This window comes from Protopterus annectens, chromosome 5.part0 (assembly GCF_019279795.1).
Source record: "Protopterus annectens isolate FY-2018-M chromosome 5.part0, PAN1.0, whole genome shotgun sequence".
NCBI classification, from domain to species: Eukaryota; Metazoa; Chordata; order Ceratodontiformes; family Protopteridae; genus Protopterus; species Protopterus annectens.
The window spans coordinates 1,327,329,034-1,327,350,891 of NC_056735.1; positions in this window are offsets into that span (position 1 = coordinate 1,327,329,034).

Here is a 21,858-nt window from a genome sequence, read left to right on the forward strand (position 1 = left end):
CAAACAGATGGCTTTACTCAACAAATATCCCACCAGTCTAGATTGATTCTTTTCTTTGAGTGGATAAGATAAATATGGAAAAAAATCCATTAGATAAGGTGTATCTATATTTTATACAGGACCATAGTAGGAGACTTATATGGAAGTTGAGGGGTATGGGGAAAGGAATAGGGAAATGACTAACAGATATGAAATAGAAATTATTTAGGAAGACACTTAAATTGAAACATCCAGCCAGTGGAGAACCCCAAAACTCTATACTATGTCTAGTCCAGTCTAATAGCAGAGTAGAATTGAGAAGTAACAATGAAGCATCACTGTGTATGCAAGCAGGTACAGTATATAGGATAATAAACAGGAAACTAAACTGAAATGTGATATGGCCTAGGCAACATAATCATATAAACTTCCACTGTAAGTAGTACCTGGATATGTTTTTTCTAAGGAGTGAATGCATTCAACTTTTGAGGGATAATGGGAGAAAAGCAACTATTGGAAGTAACCAAAACTAAAATTGGTATCCAGGTGAAGGTCAAGCCAAAATGCAAAAATAAATGTGTAGAATTATGAAACATACTTCACACCATGGCTGAAATAATAAAATAACAACTTTAATAAAAATAATAAAAAGAAATAATAAAATGTGTTTGGTGATTGTTTTCACAGTACAACACACTGCTTCTTCAGATGAGTAAAATTACAGAAGTGTAACACACCTGTTTTTAAATTCAGAAATAACCAATCAGCAACAAATAATCAAATGAGGAAAATCGTTCTCATCCAATCAAAGCACTCAAAAACTGCACAAATCAAACTACAGATCTGCACCACATAGCCAATCAAATTCAATGGCTATGTGCACAAACCATAGTTCAAGTTGAGCCATAACGGCCAATCATCCTAAAGCAGGAAATGGTGCTTTCATTCATAGTAAGCTAACCAATCAAATAACTATCTATGATCACAAATCAAAATGCAGATCTAAACTGTAACAACCAATCAAAAATAACAGAAAGAAATACTTTCATGCTATCATCGTGAAGCTAAACAAATAGTAAATTGAGTGTCTCAAACCATGATTCTTTATACAGGTTTGACAGACAACACTTCATTTAAACCAGGAAAGCTGTCAGCTTTTAGACACATGATCCATTTAAGTTCAGCACATTCAGTCCTATTCCTTATATCACTGCCCCTCAAGTTTAAATGAACAACTTCTAAAACTAAAAATCTAAACATATTATTAGCCCCATGGTCATTCACATGCCTTGCCAAAGGGTTCCTGCTACAATGCTTATGTATATCATGAATGTGTTCGAAAATCTTGTCTTTAAAACAGTGATTCATCTTCCCTACATAAAAACATTCACAAGCCTGGCACTTTACATAGTAAATAACATTCATCATCCTACAATCAGCATAAAATTTCAAAAAAATGTATACTTCATTTGTGTATGTAGAAAAGAACTGCCAACCCAAATTCGGCTGCATGCACTGCAAGATTTACATGGAAATGTTATTTATTAATAGTTTTGACATTACATGTTTATTTCTTTCTTCACTTTTCTTGGACATTTTGTATGCCTGTATTTTTGATGGTTTTGGGTTTTCTGTTCTACTAGAATACATACAGCATGCATTTCATTGATTTTTTTTTACCTATTTTTAGTGTATGATTGTTTTTATGGTCACTTAGTTTTAACACTGATCTGATGAAGCCCTGTGGGTGAAAGCACTTTTTTTTCTTTTTTGTTTGCTTTTATTGCAATTATGATTATAGGTTTTGATTGTATTTTTGTCTGTAGTGTTTATTTATACCACATATTTTTCAAGGTTACTACAGTATGTGCTGTTTTCTTGATTCATGTGCTTGTTGTCACACACACATGCACACACTCTCTGATTTTTTTAATTTATCATTCCTTTCGGAAGAATCTTGTCATCACGTCGGAGCTAAATAGCCATTAGTAAAGGGAGTTTCATGATACATTGTCCCTGTCTGAAGACAAACTAGGAGTTAAGAACTAGTTCTACACATCAGTTTATTTGGACTTTGCTTTATTAGTAATCTTTCTGTTTCTTATTTTAGTTTGGATTGTAAAAAATGACTTGTATTACAATAGGCTAGCGTTTAGTTATAGGCTAGATTCATTACTATCTATAAGGTTGTCAGTCACGATTTATGATCTTTTGTTCTTTTTATGTACATATTAGTTTTTCACAGGCTAAAGCTGTTATTGAAAAATTGATCTGATGAAGTCCAGCTGGTGAACAACAATGCTTACCATGAATTAAAGCTGAGTTATTCTGGTGACTAAGCCTGTTTGAGTTTGTAATGTCAAAGAAGAGGATTAACATCTTAAGTTTTGGACTGTTTATAACTGTTGCTTAATAATGTAACATTTAAGTGTTTTATTTTTCATTTTTCACAAATAACTAGGAAGTGCAGTCAGCCCTCTACCTAAATACTGGGATCAGCTATCTCCTCGCATCTCTGTTGTGGTTTTTCTCTTTAATTTTACAACAGTGATAGCCATTTAGTCTGTCCAGTATTTACAGGGAACACAGATAGTGCATCATCAGAATGGCAGTCAAATCTTTGTTCATATTTCAAAAAGTAGATTAAATTGTGTGGATTTGTTGTTTATGGGCAAGATAAATCAAAGAATTGATAAGACTGTACTGTACTGGAATTACCTGGAAACAACTGAAATGAGACTGAGACAAAAGTCTTTATCTGTTAATTACCCAAACTCATGCTCAACAGGTGCCAGTCTCTCCTTTATGGGCCAAGACTTGTGTACTTTTTAGAATAAATTCTCCCAACACTGTAGTTCATTTAATAAGGCTTTATTAAATGTTCACAATATCCGAATACTGTCTTCATTAACTGTGCTAATAAACAATATCCAAAGTTACTGCACATCATATTCTAATTGTCCTGAACAACGTAAATAGAAACAGTCTTTATTTGACCTGACTTCAGTACTCAGGCTCGAGTGTCTGTAATCTTTTCTGTAATGTCAGGTCAAACGAACTAACTAACCTTAACTGACTTCCCTAACTATATCTGAAGTATATTTTAATAATACCAAAACTCTGTAATGCTTTACATGCCCTCTTAGCCTTGGTTTCCTTGGTTTCCAGGCCTGGTATTAATCTAACATTCCATTAAGGAAAGGAACATTCTGTATTTCTGTATTTTTATGTTTATCTTTCCTTTCTAATAAACTGCCCCTCATGCTTGACCAGCAAGGTTATTCTTTCTTTCTGCTTAACTGTCTTTTATGCATAAATAAAACACAATTTCTAGGCCTATTTTACCCTTTAGCCTGTCTAATAACTACTTTAAAATAAAAGTCCCTAATCTAACAATAAAAACGAATGAACCTGAAACTGTGAAATGGTTTGCCATATGTTCTTAATCCTTCTGTTTTTTTTTTTTTTTAAGTTCCACTTATGTTTTTATTTTTTGATTTTTTGTAAATAAACAAAATACTCTTTTCCTGGGCTCAGCCGCGGTGGTGCAGCAGTAGCATTGTCACCTCACATCAAGAGTTACTCCTGTTCGATTCTCGGCTGGAGCGCCTTCTGTGGGGAGTCTGCATGTCCCCCCCACGGTCGAGTGGCCTTCAAAAGACATGCATAAATGGGCGCACCTTCATTGAAGGTTGGGCGTTGAGCTGGCACCTCGGCATCGTAAAAATCTACTGCTAATCATTAGTGAACCGGAGTTCCGCTGTGGTGACCCCTAACTGGGAAAAGCCAAAAGAAGAACAACAACTCTTTTCCTGGGCTCACTTCATTTATCGGATATAGTATCAGACAGGTTTTCTGCTGTAATAAGTTTTTTACACTACCTGATGATATTATTTGACCTGAAAATGTAATATTTTCATAAAAAGTGCTCCTTTTAGGTGTTTAAAATGATGGAAGCCCTAATAAGGAACCATTCTCAACAAATTATTAAAGCAAAGCAGTATCTCTAGGTTGACTCTGATAAGAAAGAGTTATACCTGGAGGACCTCACTAAGATAAAAAAGTGAACAAAATAACTAAATGAGAGTTTTACCCTTGTCAAAGGAAAATATACTTTAAAAATGATCAATACATGGTAGGTTCAGGTTAAGGCACTTTAATCTTGCAACAAGGAGACAAAAACGTGCTGATAGAGAGTTTGTCTGACTAGAACCAGGAAATGCAAGCATTTTTATACATTTTCTAATAAGACATTGCCTACCAAGCTGACGTAGTAAATCACAAGTTTTAACATCATCATTCCGTACATGATTTTCTGCTTGTACTATCAATTTTTGTGAGAAACTGCCTAAGAAAAACAACGTGGCCTTGGCTACCACCAGTTAGGTCTATGCAATGTTACCATTCAAGGTACTATGGCTAATTCAAGCACAAAGCAAGTATAGATTGCAGTTCATTTCTCTAACAGTCCTTTGTCTGTGTTATCTCTGACTTCTGCAGCTGTGTATGTTCCCATACTTCGAACAGAGCTGATTGTTCAAAATCATTACATTACAAAATATAGCATTGTTCATTCATTTCTTCCTGACCTAGCAGATAATCACCTGCTTCTCAAGTACATTTTCCAAAAGGCATAAACATGAATATTGCTGTGCTAGCAATTACTAGGTCAGAGGGCATCTTGCAAGTTTCAGAAAGCACACTGCAGTTTCAAAAAGCATCTTTTCAGTCTCATATGAAACTCAACTGTATATAAAACAGTGCATATAAAATAGAATGAAAAACGTGTTAACTTATTCAGTTTCTAATTAGCATTAAGCATACACACATTAATATATATTTTTCTAACATTTCCCCCCTGTTAATACTTTTTAATTCTATTTTCAAAAGAATAAACAGTTTGCTTCTTTTTCTAACCTCTTCCATTCAGGATTTGCAGTTAAGAAAGTCATTCAGTTTAAACTTATGAAAGTGTTTCACATTCTAACAATTCTTCAATTTCAGTACTTTGATACAAAGTCTCAGAAACTGATATGTCTATAAATTCTTTGATTAACTTTTTCATGCAGGGAATACCACAACAAATACATGCTTCTAATAGGAGTAATCCCACATAAATGGCAATCAGGATGCTCATTAGGATGGAACCCCAACCCCCAAACAAATTCTGGAAAAAGTCCATCAGAGGGTTTGGGCCTGGTTTGGTCATGGCCGACACTTGCTGTATCACCTCAAGGTGATCGTTTATCTCATGTTGATGATCAGGTATATATGCACAGCACTCTTCTTTGATTAAAGCACACGTACCACCTCTTGCCTTTAGGGTGAAGCCAAGAGCCATTCGGTTCTGGAGCACTACAGTTCTCATATCATTCAGTTCATCAGTTATCAATTCAAGAGCAGAAAAAAGTTGCATTACCCATTACTTCGAGAAGTTTAGACAGTTTTTGCAGCTCCCAAATCGATTTCACTGTGCTATATGCAGGTAATATGCCTGCCCACGATATGACAGCATCACTCAAGTCCATGTGTGTCAGCTTGGTACCCATGGTATGATGGTCTTTCCAGCCCGCCTCAATCTGTCCCACTGGATTTTCAGGCTTCCTGACAGTTTTCTTGGCTACATCTCGGGTATTTCGAATATTTCCCTGAGGCAAAACTGCAGTGTGTCGTATGGCCGGGACCAGGTACCCCAAAAAACAACTGCTGGACCAATTCTCAGGTAACCATTTATATGCTTTTTTACCACACACAAAATAACAATCCTCTACCTTAGTAGTTACTTTGTTACAAAATGGCTGCCCTGCATGAAACATTTTCCTGTCTATTATAGATAGTTGTTTAAAAAGTACAGGATTACGTTGCACTTGTTCAATAGTCTTATGCATGAACTCAAGAAATTAGTCATAATTTGAATTACAAGCTGTACCCATTTTGTTTGCTTTGGTATAACATTTGTAATATACAGTCACATTGCACCTGCTCCAACCCACTTGAATTGTGTCATTCTTATAAAAACATACAATTCCCTTTTGTGTCACAGGCAAATACAGTGCTACCTTATCATATGCTTTAATAGCTACAGTGTCATAAATCAAATTTTCCCAGGTCTCATTGACCCCTAGGGGGATTGCAGTCATTAATAACCCCCCGTATGCTGTTGGTATGGCTGTGCAAATCCAGCAGTTCAAAACATTAAAAGTCTCAGCATACACACGTGTAATTGCCTGATAAGTGTTAAAGTTTGGGTGCCAGTCTATGGTCGGTCATCACGTTTAATCAGTTCAACTTTTGTGGCTGGGAAAAGGAAAGTCCACAACAAAAAGATCAATGTTATCAGTATAGCTATCAGAATGATTATGCAAGTTTTCTGAGGTTGTTCTGCATCTCTGTTTGTTCTATACCTGGACATTTCATTCTCGTTGTACAACAGTAACAAGGTTTTTGTCCAGGTCGAAATTCTTAACCAGTTTACAATGTGTCAGATGAATCCAAGATGCTCGCTCTGCGATCTTGACTGCAGTGGGTGTCGACAGCAGTACCTGGTACGGTCCTTCCCATTTCGGAGAACTTAAATTCTCTCTCTTCACAACCTTCACCCAGGTCCACATGCCTGGGGCTGTTACTGCTTCTAATGGGTTGGTTTGTTCTTTATCTGAAACAGAATTCAACTGCAAAAGTTTGTTAATCAAACATCGCCTCATATACTCTGCAAGTGAACTGTCAGCCTCCTGCTCTGCAGGCATGAGAGGTTTCCATTGAGGTGTATAATATGCCCTCCCAAACAGAATTTCAAAAGGAGTTAACCCTTTTGCATTTGGAACAGTTCTCATGCTCAACAGTGCCAGAGGTAAACAGTGCACCCAGTTCTTTTGTGTCTCACTAATCAATTTCCTAAGCTTATTTTTCAAAACCCCATTATGCCTCTCTACTAATCCTGCAGATTGGGGGTGGTATGTGCAATGATTTTTCAGAGAAATACCGAAATAACGGCTGAGTTGTTGTATAGTTTGATTTACAAAGTGTGTACCATTGTCACTATAAATCTTTTCCAGTATGCCAAATCTAGGAATAATTTCTTTAACAAGGACTTTTGCAACAGTAGCTGCATCTGGATTTTTAGTTGGAAAAGCTTCCACCCATTTGGAAAACATATCTATAATGGCAAGGCAGTACTTCTTATTTTCACATTTGTTCAGTTCTATAAAATCCATACAAATAGTACGGAATGGATACGGTGGTATAGGGAAACACCCTTGCTTAGGTTTCATTGCCCCTTGTGCATGATGCTTGTTACAAACATGGCATGCTGCACAAACATTTTTTGTGTAGTTTGTAAATCCATACATCATAAACACTCGATTCACTAGCTGTACCATCCCCCCTGTTGAGACATGGCACTGCCCATGGCTCAACAAAGCTGCATATCTGAACAAGTTAGATGGTAAAATTGGTTTATTTTCTTTGGAGATGTACAGTCCTTTCTCAAGGATTGCTCCTCGTTTTATCCACTTCTGTTTTTCTACATTTGTAGTAAGTGTCTGCATCATTTTTAACATTTCTAAGCCTAAAATCTCAGATGGTTGTAATTCCTCACTCAAAAGAAAAACTTCTGAAGCTGAAGCTGCTTGTTTTGCAGCTGTATCAGCCCTCGCATTACCTTTTGAAATCCTATCCTGCTGCTTGGTATGAGCTACGCATTTCCAAATAGCTTCTTTCTGAGGTAACTGAATAGAGTCTAACAAGTCTAAAATAAATTGCACATGGTTAATTGGTTTACTAGTAGATGTTATCATTCTTCTATTTTTCCACTGCTGTGCAAAAACATGTACAGTAGAAAAAGCATATTGACTGTCAGTAAAAATGTTCACTCTCTTACCCTTTGCCAAGGTACATGCCCTTGTCAAAGCAATCAATTCTGCTGCTTGTGCAGATAAGTTGTGTGGTAAAGACTTTGTTTCTAAAATCTCAGTATCAGAAACTACTGCATACCCCACCAGATTCTGTCCTTTCGGACCCCTCCTGCACGAGCCGTCCACATAGTATGTCACCTCAGCATCATCCAAAGGAACATCTGTAAGATCTTTTCTAGGTAGTGTCTTTTGCTCAATCTCCTGCAGGCAGCAGTGTGGTTTGCCATCTGCAGGGGTTGGAAGCAAGGTTGACGGATTCAAAGTTGTACATTGTTCAATTGTCATATGAGGTTGGCTCAGCAGTATAGTCATACAGGAAAGATGTCTAGCAGGAGAAAGATATGCCACTTTTTCTTGCAGTAAAATAATCGCGACTGCATGAGGCACTCTCAATGTGAGAGGGTGGAACAATATTATTGAGGCTGAAGCCTACACTGCCATTGCAGCTGTGACTACTGCTTGTACACAGTGGGGCAGGGATCGCACCACTGGGTCTAGCTCTGATGAATAATAAGCTATGGGGCATTGTTTATCCCCATGCTGTTGAGTTAGTACTGATGTCATATAACCTTGCTTACAGTCTACAGTTTGGAAAAATCGCTTATGATAATTTGGTAATCCTAAAACTAAGGAAGAAGCTATCAGTTTTTTCAGTTTGCAGAAAGCTGATTCTGCTTCTGGTGTCCACTGTAATAAATCTTGTGCTGCCATCGGCTTTTTGAATATCAAGTTAGTTAGCGGAGCAGATCCCAAAGCATAGTTTGGAATCCAACTTCAACAAAAGTTAGTAGTACCCAAGAAGGACATCATGTCCTTCTTGGTAGTTGGTTTAGGTGCTTGTAATATTGCTGTTTTTCTGTCTTCATCTAATATTCTTCCTTCTTTGGATATTACATAACCCAAGTATTTGACCTGTTTTGTCCAAAGTTGCAGTTTGTTTTTGTTTACCTTGTGTCCTTGAGTGGCTAAAAATTGTAATAATGCTATGGTATCCGCTCTGCATTCTTGCTGGGTGGGGGCTGCCAGCAGAATGTCGTCTACATAAAGTAAAATCTTACTGCCTTTCGGTGGGATAAATCCCGCCAGGTTACTTGCCGTTTCTTGTGCGAATATTGTTGGACTTTCACAATATCCCTGTGGTAGTCTCGTATATGTATACCGTTTCCCCTGAAATGTAAATGCAAACCAATATTGGCTGTCAGGGTGCATTGGTATTGAGAAAAATGCATTGCTAATATCTACCACAGAAAAATACTTTTGTTGGGGTATCAAATCATTCAATAAAGTGTGTGGATCTGGCACCGTAGGTGACCTGGGTATAACTGCATCATTTACAGCTTGTAAATCTTGGACCATACACCATTCTCCGTTTGCTTTCCTAACAGGAAATAAGGGTGTATTACACGGTGAAACCTTAAGTAAGGCTGCTATTATAGGTTTGATTCCTATTTCTGCATCCTTTCTTAAGGGATACTGTTTCTTTTGAGGTCTAAATGCTGATTTTGGCGTGATAATAATTGGTCCTGCTGTACAAATAAGTCCTACATCTGAGTTCCCTGTTGACAAGAGAGTCTCTGGTATGTCTCGTAAGGCTTTTTCCTCTTCCTCTAGTAAGAGTGCTACTCAGCTATCCTCACTTGCCTGTGAGTGCACAGCTGGGTGTGTCTGTGTTATCCAATTTAATTTCTGCTTTTGTACTCCCTGTTCGGAAAGTTCTAACTGTCTGCTTTTTCCACCTTGTGACTTTTTCTCCTAGGTCTGCCCACTTCAAATTTCTATCTTTAGTTAAACTTACATGTGGTAATCGATTAGATTTGTAAAGTGCTAGGAATTCCTGGGGCAATGAACAGCTTACTACACTGTTTCCTCCTGTGTCCCAGTACAAATTTCGTAATACTAATCTGATAGCATGATTTTTAAACAGTTCTTGCTCATATTCTTTATCAGGTCCTGGTTTGTTACAGTAATATAGAGTGCAATGCAACAAATGCTGTTTATCAGTGTCAAGGGAAGGGGATTTACTGATGGCTACGTTCATCAGTTCCTCAGTTACTGCCCATGGACCAGTCGTAACTAAGTCTTGGCTGTACCAATAAAATGTTTCACCCTTCGGTCACACTACAAAAGTATCCATTTGTCGCTATGCCTCCATACCCTGCATAGTTGGAACTACGGCTATGCCAAATATCTGCATTACGTCTCTGCCCAAGAGATTCACTGGGCATTTTGCAGAAACAACAATTTTGCTTTTCTGGGTCATCCCTGAAACTGGGTCAGTTATCGCTATGTTGTGGGAGAGTGGCTCCCGATACAGCTGTCCATTAGCTGCCTTCACTAATATGTAGTCCAGTGATTCTGAGGTTTCTGGTAGCTTGGAAGGATGTATCAGGGTCCGTGAAGCCCCTGAGTCACACAAGAATTTAACTTCCCTCCCCTCTACCAGGAGTGTAACTTCCGGTTTTGTGTCTGCTACGTAGAGCTCTAAGCTCAATAATGCTAAGTCCAAAATTTAATTTTCTTCATTATCTATGAATTCATGTACATCCTCTATCTCTTCTATCACGTCCTCTACCCCTTCTACTACATTTGTACTTGTCTTTTCTTGCTTATTCCTATCCAGTGATTCCTGACTATCATATAGTCAGTCCTCACCCTCTTTGTCTTTTGCGGTTACCTTTTTATTTTGCCTGCAATCCCTTGCCAAATGTCTCTTTTTCCCACATTTAAAACATTCACCCCTTTTCTTTCTTTCTTCAAAGTCCTCTGATCGTTTATCAGATTGTTTGTTTCCCTGGGTATTTTTCTTACCCTTTTTCCCAGTTTGTACTACAAAGACTTCTGATCCGTCTTCTACTGCAAATACTTGAGTTTTCTTTTTCTTTTTGCTATTAAAATGCCTTTCGGCATGTCTTGCATATTCAAGTAATGACTGTAATCTACTTGTACAATGATCTACCATGTACTTTGTAATAAAGCTGCTAATGGGTGCAATACTGCCTTTCAAAAATGCATTCTTTAGCTGCTGCTCATATGGGGAATCATGTGTTTGGTCTTCAGGTACCTGCATCCCACAATGGTTATTAAAACATTCTAATAATCTGGCATAATATCTATCAACGGTTTCACCTTCTTGTTGCATACATTGATTAATGCAAGTCCAATCAGCCCTAGGCTTCCATTTCTCAGAGATTTGGTCTGTCAGACCTTTCACTCTGTTGTCCAGTTCTGCATTACTATGTGGGAGTGGTCTAAGCTCTGCGTCACGTGGATTCCAGTTGCCACTGATCATGTGCCAATCTGGACCTACGATTTGTCTAACTACTTTCTCTACTTCCTCTCCATTCAAATGGTAACTTAACCTCATGCCTTGTAAGTCTTCTAAGAATTTTCTAAAATTAACTTTTGGATGGGGAATTCCCTCTGTGGCTTTCCGGATGTCTTCCGGTGTTCACGGTCTATATACTAGAAGAGTTGGATCCTGTCCTGCCTGTCCTGCCTGCGGATTTGGTACTTCTATGAGTGGACATATCTCTTCTTCACTCATAGCTTGTGGAATTTTTGTTTATTTCATATAATTCAATATCCCCTCTCAAGTTGCGTGTTCAAGACCTGGTCTCGATAGGATCTCTGACAAACGGTTTTGATTTTTGCAGGAACAGCTGGGTATAGCGGAGGTGGGTCAGCTTGTCCACTCGCTTCATATTCTGGTAAGGGAAGTGGAGAGGGTGGAGGAGGGGCTGTTGCTATTACCAAGTTATTATCTTCTTTATCCAAGAACATTGCTTTTGAATTTTTAATTTTTTGTTCCTTGCGGTTTGCTTCCTCAAGCCACCTGTGTGCCTGGGTGACTCCTAACTGTCGTTGCTTTTTTAGTTGACCTTTCACATCTGTTTTAAGTTGTCTAACAAGTTTAATAAGTGAAGGTTTATCTAAATTACCATCAAATTTATATTTATCAACCCATTTTGTATAATACTTAACATTATCGGCATGTATTTCACGTCTTCAGTTAGGGGCGGGTCTCGGGAATGTTTTGTGCACTGATTTCCCATGTTGCCTTAGCTAAGTTAAAAGTTGTTACATAACCCTTCTTATCACGTGGTACCACGATTTACACCTTTTCACAGTTTATCTAGAATAACTGCCTACCTATTCTGTTTCCCTGATCTATGACGACAGCAATCTTTTTGTCCCTGATCTGCACATGCAAATCTCCCTGACAAAACAATACTGTAACAAGTCCCTGATCTAAAACAGAAAAAAGGTAAGTTCCTCCTTACCTGACCATCCGTGCGGTGATCCACCGGAACGTTGACTCTTCCTCCAATCCCAGATCAGAAACAGTGGCTGGCCTCTTTCGAACGACAATTCAGTCGGAGGTCTTTCAAAGCAAAAGAGCTGATGTGGCCTCTTCTCCGTAGGGGTACATGCCACCGGGCCCAATTCTGACCTGAGCCTAGAGTGAGAGATAGATTCCAGTCTGAAGGACCAAAACTGTCAAAGGAAAAATATACTTTAAAAATGATCATTACACGGTAGGTTCAAGTGAAGGCACTTTAATCTTGCAACAAGGAGACAAAAATGTGCTAATACAGAGTTTGTCTGACTAGAACCTGGAAATGCAAGCATTTTTATACATTTTCCAATAAGACATTGCCTACCAAGCTGATGTAGTAAATCACAAGTTTTAACATCATCATTTCGTACATGATTTTCTGCTTGTACTATCAATTTTTGTGAGAAACTTCCTAAGAAAAACAACGTGGCCTTGGCTACCACCGGTTAGATATATGCAATGTTACCATTCAAGGTACTATGGCTAATTCAAGCACAAAGCAAGTATAGATTGCAGTTCATTTCTCTAACAGCCCTTTGTCTATGTTATCTCTGACTTCTGCAGCTGTGTATGTTCCCATACTTCAAACAGAGCTGATTGTTCAAAATCATTACATTACAAAATATAGCATTGTTCATTCATTTCTTCCTGACCTAGCAGATAATCACCTGCTTCTCAAGTACATTTTCAAAAGGCATAAACATGAATATTGCTGTGCTAGCAATTACTAGGTCAGAGGGCATCTTGCAAGTTTCAGAAAGCACACTGCAGTTTCAAAAAGCATCTTTTCAGTCTCATATGAAACTCAACTGTATATAAAACAGTGCATATAAAATAGAATGAAAAACGTGTTAACTTATTCAGTTTCTAATTAGCATTAAGCATACACACATTAATACATATTTTTCTAACATTTCCCCCCTGTTAATACTTTTAATTCTATTTTCAAAAGAATAAACAGTTTGCTTCTTTTCCTAACCTCTTCCATTCAGGATTTGCAGTTAAGAAAGTCATTCAGTTTAAACTTATGAAAGTGTTTCACATTCTAACAATTCTTCAATTTCAGTACTTTGATACAAAGTCTCAGAAACTGATATGTCTATAAATTCTTTGATTAACTTTTTCATGCAGGGAATACCACAACAAATACATGCTTCTAATAGGAGTAATCCCACACAAATGGCAATCAGGATGTTCATTAGGATGGATCCCCACCCCCCAAACAAATTCTAGAAAAAGTCCATCAGAGGGTTTGGGCCTGGTTTGGTCATGGCCGACGCTTGCTGTATCACCTCAAGGTGATCGTTTATCTCATGTTAATGATCAGGTATATATGCACAGCACTCTTCTTTGATTAAAGCACACGTACCACCTCTTGCCTTTAGGGTGAAGTCAAGAGCCATTCGGTTCTGGAGCACTACAGTTCTCATAGCATTCAGTTCATCAGTTATCAATTCGAGAGCAGAAAAAGTTCCATTACCCATTACTTCGAGAAGTTTAGACAGTTTTTGCAGCTCCCAAATCGATTTCACTGTGCTATATGCAGGTAATATGCCTGCCCACGATATGACAGCATCACTCAAGTCCATGTGTGTCAGCTTGGTACCCACGGTATGATGGTCTTTCCAGTCCGCCTCAATCTGTCCCACTGGATTTTCAGGCTTCCTGACAGTTTTCTTGGCTACATCTCGGGTATTTCGAATATTTCCCTGGGGCAAAACTGCAGTGTGTCGTATGGCCGGGACCAGGTACCCCAAAAAACAACTGCCGGACCAATTCTCAGGTAACCATTTATATGCTTTTTTACCACACACAAAATAACAATCCTCTACCTTAGTAGTTACTTTGTTACAAAATGGCTGCCCTCCATGAAACATTTTCCTGTCTATTATAGATAGTTGTTTAAAAAGTACAGGATTACGTTGCACTTGTTCAATAGTCTTATGCATGGACTTAAGAAATGAGTCATAATTTGAATTACAAGCTGTACCCATTTTGTTTACTTTGGTATAACATTTGTAATGTACAGTCACATTGCACCTGCTCCGACCCACTTGAATTGGGTCATTCTTATAAAAACATACAATCCCCTTTTGTGTCACAGGCAAATACAGTGCTACCTTATCATATGCTTTAATAGCTACAGTGTCGTAAATCGAATTTTCCCAGGTCTCATTGACCCCTAGGGGGATTGCAGTCATTAATAACCCCCCATATGCTTTTGGTATTGCTGTGCAAATCCAGCAGTTTGAAACATTAAAAGTCTCAGCATACAAACGTGTAATTGCCTGATAAGTGTTAAAGTTTGGGTGCCAGTCTATGGTCGGTCATCAGGTTTAATCAGTTCAACTTTTGTGGCTGGGAAAGGGAAAGTCCACAACAAAAAGATCAGTGTTATCAGTATAGCTATCAGAATGATTATGCAAGTTTTCTGAGGTTGTTCTGCATCTCTGTTTGTTCTATACCTGGACATTTCATTCTCGTTGTACAACAGTAACTAGGTTTTTGTCCAGTTCGAAATTCTTAACCAGTTTACAATGTGTCAGATGAATCCAGGATGCTCGCTCTGCGATCTTGACTGCAGTGGGTGTCGACAGCAGTACCTGGTACGGTCCTTCCCATTTCGGAGAACTTAAATTCTCTCTCTTCACAACCTTCACCCAGGTCTACGTGCCTGGGCCTATTACTGCTTCCGATGGGTTGGTTTGTTCTTTATCTGAAACAGAATTCAACTGCAAAAGTTTGTTATTCAAACATCGCCTCATATACTCTGCAAGTGAACTGTCAGCCTCCTGCTCTGCAGGCATGAGAGGTTTCCATTGAGGTGTATAATATGCCCTCCCAAACAGAATTTCAAAAGGAGTTAACCCTTTTGAATTTGGAACAGTTCTCATGCTCAACAGTGCCAGAGGTAAACAGTGCACTCAGTTATTTTGTGTTTCACTAATCAATTTCCTAAGCTTATTTTTCAAAACCCCATTATGCCTCTCTACTAATCCTGCAGATTGGGGATGGTATGCGCAATGATTTTTCAGAGAAATACTGAAATAACTGCTAAGTTGTTGAATAGTTTGATTTACAAAGTGTGTACCATTGTCACTATAAATCTTTTCCAGTATGCCAAATCTAGGAATAATTTCTTTAACAAGGACTTTTGCAACAGTAGCTGCATCTGGATTATTAGTTGGGAAAGCTTCCACCCATTTGGAAAACATATCTATAATGACAAGGCAGTACTTCTTATTTTCACATTTGTTCAGTTCTATAAAATCCATACAAATAGTATGGAATGGATACGGTGGTATAGGGAAACACCCTTGCTTAGGTTTCAATGCCCCTTGTGCATGATGCTTGTTACAAACATGGCATGCTGCGCAAACATTTTTTGTGTAGTTTGTAAATCCATACGTCGTAAACACTCGATTCACTAACTGTACCATCCCCCCTGTTGAGACATGGCACTGCCCATGGCTCAACAAAGCTGCATATCTAAACAAGTTAGATGGTAAAATTGGTTTCTTTTCTTTGGAGATGTACAGTCCTTTCTCAAGGATTGCTCCTCGTTTTATCCACTTCTGTTTTTCTACATTTGTAGTAAGTGGCTGCATCATTTTTAACATTTCTAAGTCTAAAATCTCAGATGGTTGTAATTCCTCACTCAAAAGAAAAACTTCTGAAGCTGAAGCTGCTTGTTTTGCAGCTGTATCAGCCCTCGCATTACCTTTTGAAATCCTATCCTGCTGCTTGGTATGAGCTACGCATTTGCAAATAGCTACTTTCTGAGGTAACTGAATAGAGTCTAACAAGTCTAAAATAAATTGCGCATGGTTAATTGGTTTACCAGTAGATGTTATCATTCCTCTATATTTCCACTGTTGTGCAAAAACATGTGCAGTAGAAAAAGCATACTGACTGTCAGTAAAAATGTACACTCTCTTACCCTTTGCCAAGGTACATGTCCTTGTCAAAGCAATCAATTCTGCTACTTGTGCAGATAAGTTGTGTGGTAAAGACTTTGTTTCTAAAATCTCAGTATCAGAAACTACTGCATACCCCACCAGATTCTGTCCTTTCGGACCCCTCCTGCACGAGCCGTCCACATAGTATGTCACCTCAGCATCATCCAAAGGAACATCTGTAAGATCTTTTCTAGGTAGTGTCTTTTGCTCAATCTCCTGCAGGCAGCAGTGTGGTTTGCCATCTGCAGGGGTTGGAAGCAAGGTTGACGGATTCAAAGTCGTACATCATTCAATTGTCATATGAGGTTGGCTCAGCAGTATAGCCGTACAGGAAAGATGTCTAGCAGGAGAAAGATATGCTACTTTTTCTTGCAGTAAAATAATTGCGACTGCATGAGGCACTCTCAATGTGAGAGGGTGGAACAATACTATTGAGGCTGAAGCCTGCACTGCCATTGCAGCTGTGACTACTGCTTGTACACAGTGGGGCAGGGATCGCGCCACTGGGTCTAGCTCTGATGAATAATAAGCTATGGGGCGTTGTTTATCCCCATGCTGTTGAGTTAGTACTGATGTCATATAACCTTGCTTACAGTCTACAGTTTGGAAAAATCACTTATGATAATTTGGTAATCCTAAAACTAAGGAAGAAGCTATCAGTTTTTTCAATTTGCAGAAAGCTGATTCTGCTTCTGGTGTCCACTGTAATAAATCTTGTGCTGCCATTGGCTTTTTGAATATCAAGTTAGTTAGCGGAGCAGATCCCAAAGCATATTTTGGAATCCAACTTCAACAAAAGTTAGTAGTACCCAAGAAGGACATCATGTCCTTCTTGGTAGTTGGTTTAGGTGCTTGTAATATTGCTGTTTTTCTGTCTTCATCTAATATTTTTCCTTCTTTGGATATTACATATCCCAGGTATTTGACCTGTTTTGTCCAAAGTTGCAGTTTGTTTTTGTTTACCTTGTGTCCTTGAGTGGCTAAAAATTGTAATAATGCTATGGTATCCGCTCTGCATTCTTGCTGGGTGGGGGCTGCCAGCAGAATGTCGTCTACATAAAGTAATCTTACTGCCTTTCGGTGGGATAAATCCCGCCAGGTTACTTGCCGTTTCTTGTGCGAATATTGTTGGACTTTCACAATATCCCTGTGGTAGTCTCGTATATGTATACCGTTTCCCCTGAAATGTAAATGCAAACCAATATTGGCTGTCAGGGTGTATTGGTATTGAGAAAAATGCATTGCTAATATCTACCACAGAAAAATACTTTTGTTGGGGTATCAAATCATTCAATAAAGTGTGTGGATCTGGCACCGTAGGTGACCTGGGTATAACTGCATCATTTACAGCTTGTAAATCTTGGACCATACACCATTCTCCGTTTGCTTTCCTAACAGGAAATAAGGGTGTATTACACGGTGTAACCTTAAGTAAGGCTGCTATTATAGGTTTGATTCCTATTTCCGCATCCTTTCTTAAGGGATACTGTTTCTTTTGAGGTCTAAATGCTGATTTTGGCGTGATAATAATTGGTCCTGCTGTACAAATAAGTCCTACATCTGAGTTCCCTGTTGACCAGAGAGTCTCTGGTATGTCTCGTAAGGCTTTTTCCTCTTCCTCTAGTAAGAGTGCTACTCAGCTATCCTCACTTGCCTGTGAGTGCACAGCTGGGTGTGTCTGTGTTATCCAATTTAATTTCTGCTTTTGTACTCCCTATTCGGAAAGTTCTAACTCTGTCTGCTTTTTCCACCTTGTGACTTTTTCTCCTAGGTCTGCCCACTTCAAATTTCTATCTTTAGTTAAACTTACATGTGGTAATTGATTAGATTTGTAAAGTGCTAGGAATTCCTGGGGCAATGAATAGCTTACTACACTGTTTCCTCCTGTGTCCCAGTACAAATTTCGCAATACTAATCTGTTAGCATGATTTTTAAACAGTTCTTGCTCATATTCTTTATCAGGTCCTGGTTTGTTACAGTAATATAGAGTGCAATGCAACAAATGCTGTTTATTAGTGTCAAGGGAAGGGGATTTACTGATGGCTACGTTCATCAGTTCCTCAGTTACTGCCCATGGACCAGTCGTAACTAAGTCCTGGCTGTACCAATAAAATGTTTCACCCTCTGGTCACACTACAAAAGTATCCATTTGTCGCTGTGCCTCCATACCCTGCATAGTTGGAACTACGGCTATGCCAAATATCTGCATTAGGTCTCTGCCCAAGAGGTTCACTGGGCATTTTGCAGAAACAACAATTTTGCTTTTCAGGGTCATCCCTGAAACTGGGTCAGTTATCGCTATGTTGTGGGAGAGTGGCTCCCGATACAGCTGTCCATTAGCTGCCTTCACTAGTATGTAGTCCAGTGATTCTGAGGTTTCTGGTAGCTTGGAAGGATGTATCAGGGTCCGTGAAGCCCCTGAGTCACACAAGAATTTAACTTCCCTCCCGTCTACCAGGAGTGTAACTTCCAGTTTTGTGTCTGCTAAGTAGAGCTCTAAGCTCAATAATGCTAAGTCCAAAATTTCATTTTCTTCATTATCTATGAATTCATGTACATCCTCTATCTCTTCTATCACATCCTCTACCCCTTCTACTACATTTGTACTTGTCTATTCTTGCTTATTCCTATCCAGTGATTCCTGACTATCATATAGTCAGTCCTCACCCTCTTTGTCTTCTGCGGTTACCTTTTTATTTTGCCTGCAATCCCTTGCCAAATGTCCCTTTTTCCCCGCATTTAAAACATTCACCCCTTTTCTTTCTTTCTTCAAAGTCCTCTGATCATTTATCAGATTGTTTGCTTCCCTGGGTATTTTTCTTACCCTTCTTCCCAGTTTGTACTACAAAGACTTCTGATCCGTCTTCTACTGCAAATACTTGAGTTTTCTTTTTCTTTTTGCTATTAAAATGCCTTTCGGCATGTCTTGCATATTCAAGTAATGACTGTAATCTACTTGTACGATGATCTACCATGTACTTTGTAATAAAGCTGCTAATGGGTGCAATACTGCCTTTCAAAAATGCATTCTTTAGCTGCTGCTCATATGGGGAATCATGTGTTTGGTCTTCAGGTACCTGCATCCCACAATGGTTATTAAAACATTCTAATAATCTGGCATAATATCTATCAACGGTTTCACCTTCTTGTTGTATACATTGATTAATGCAAGTCCAATCAGCCCTAGGCTTCCATTTCTCAGAGATTTGGTCTGTCAGACCTTTCACTCTGTTGTCCAGTTCTGCATTACTATGTGGGAGTGGTCTAAGCTCTGCGTCACGTGGATTCCAGTTGCCACTGATCATGTTCCAATCTGGACCTATGATTTGTCTAACTACTTTCTCTACTTCCTCTCCATTCAAATGGTAACTTAACCTCATGCCTTGTAAGTCTTCTAAGAATTTTCTAAAATTAACTTTTGGATGGGAATTCCCTCTGTGGCTTTCCGGATGTCTTCCGGTATCCACGGTCTATATACTAGAAGAGTTGGATCCTGTCCTGCCTGTCCTGCCTGCGGATTTGGTACTTCTATGAGTGGACATATCTCTTCTTCACTCATAGCTTGTGAATTTTTGTTTATTTCATATAATTCAATATCCCCTCTCAAGTTGCGTGTTCGAGACCTGGTCTCGATAGGATCTCTGACAAACGGTTTTGATTTTTGCAGGAACAGCTGGGTATAGCGGAGGTGGGTCAGCTTGTCCACTCGCTTCATATTCTGGTAAGGGAAGTGGAGAGGGTGGAGAAGGGGCTGTTGCTATTACCAAGTTATTATCTTCTTTATCCAAGAACATTGCTTTTGAATTTTTAATTTTTTGTTCCTTGTGGTTTGCTTCCTCAAGCCACCTGTGTGCCTGGGTGACTCCTAACTGTTGTTGCTTTTTTAGTTGACCTTTCGCATCTGTTTTAAGTTGTCTAACAAGTTTAATAAGTGAAGGTTTATCTAAATTACCATCAAATTTATATTTATCAACCCATTTTGTATAATACTTAACATTATCGGCATGTATTTCACGTCTTCGGTTAGGGGCGGGTCTTGGGAATGTTCTGTGCACTGATTTCCCATGTTGCCTTAACTAAGTTAAAAGTTGTTACGTAACCCTTCTTATCACGTGGTACCACGATTTACACCTTTTCACAGTTTATCTAGAATAACTGCCTACCTATTCTGTTTCCCTGATCTATGACGACAGCAATCTTTTTGTCCCTGATCTGCATATGCAAATCTCCCTGACAAAACAATACTGTAACAAGTCCCTGATCTAAAACAGAAAAATGGTAAATTCCTCCTTACCTGACCCTCCGTGCGTTGATCCACCGGAACGTTGACTCTTCCTCCAATCCCAGATCAGAAACAGTGGCTGGCCTCTTTCGAACGACAATTCAGTCGGAGGTCTTTCAAAGCAGAAGAGCTGATGTGGCCTCTTCTCCGTAGGGGTACATGCCACCGGGCCCAATTCTGACCTGAGCCTAGAGTGAGAGATAGATTCCGGTCTGAAGAACCAAACTGTCAAAGGAAAAATATACTTTAAAAATGATCAATACACGGTAGGTTCAAGTTAAGGCATTTTAATCTTGCAGCAAGGAGACAAAAACGTGCTAATACAGAGTTTGTCTGACTAGAACCAGGAAATGCAAGCATTTTTATACATTTTCCAATAAGACATTGCCTACCAAGCTGACGTAGTAAATCACAAGTTTTAACATCATCATTTCGTACATGATTTTCTGCTTGTACTATCAATTTTTGTGAGAAACTTCCTAAGAAAAACAACGTGGCCTTGGCTACCACCGGTTAGATATATGCAATGTTACCATTCAAGGTACTATGGCTAATTCAAGCACAAAGCAAGTATATATTGCAGTTCATTTCTCTAACAGCCCTTTGTCTATGTTATCTCTGACTTCTGCAGCTGTGTATGTTCCCATACTTCGAACAGAGCTGATTGTTCAAAATCATTACATTACAAAATATAGCATTGTTCATTCATTTCTTCCTGACCTAGCAGATAATCACCTGCTTCTCAAGTACATTTTCCAAAAGGCATAAACATGAATATTGCTGTGCTAGCAATTACTAGGTCAGAGGGCATCTTGCAAGTTTCAGAAAGCACACTGCAGTTTCAAAAAGCATCTTTTCAGTCTCATATGAAACTCAACTGTATATAAAACAGTGCATATAAAAGAGAATGAAAAACGTGTTAACTTATTCAGTTTCTAATTAGCATTAAGCATACACACATTAATATATATTTTTCTAACAACCCTTCAATCAGATTCAATATTACTGGGAAGTTTGGTTAAAGATACTTTGTCCAAGATCATTGATAATATCAAATCAGAAATGATATTGTTTGGCAATTTGATGTGTGACTCAGAATGTGTTCTCTCACTTGTGCATGCAAACTATTATGGACAAGCTCCTGGATTCATAAATACCATTCAGATGGGTTGCAAGCAACCAGAACGTTATTTGGCTATTACTTTAGCATAAGTTACAAAACAGAATCACCCTTATATTACAGACACACACAAATCCCGATAATTCAGTCTGTGCATTGCAAAAAGTAATTTGCACACCTAATCTACCGCTATTCTAACAACTGTTCATAAAGCACAGTGTTATTTTTCTGTTTAGTCACAGAGAGATGCATGCAGACTTTGAAGAATT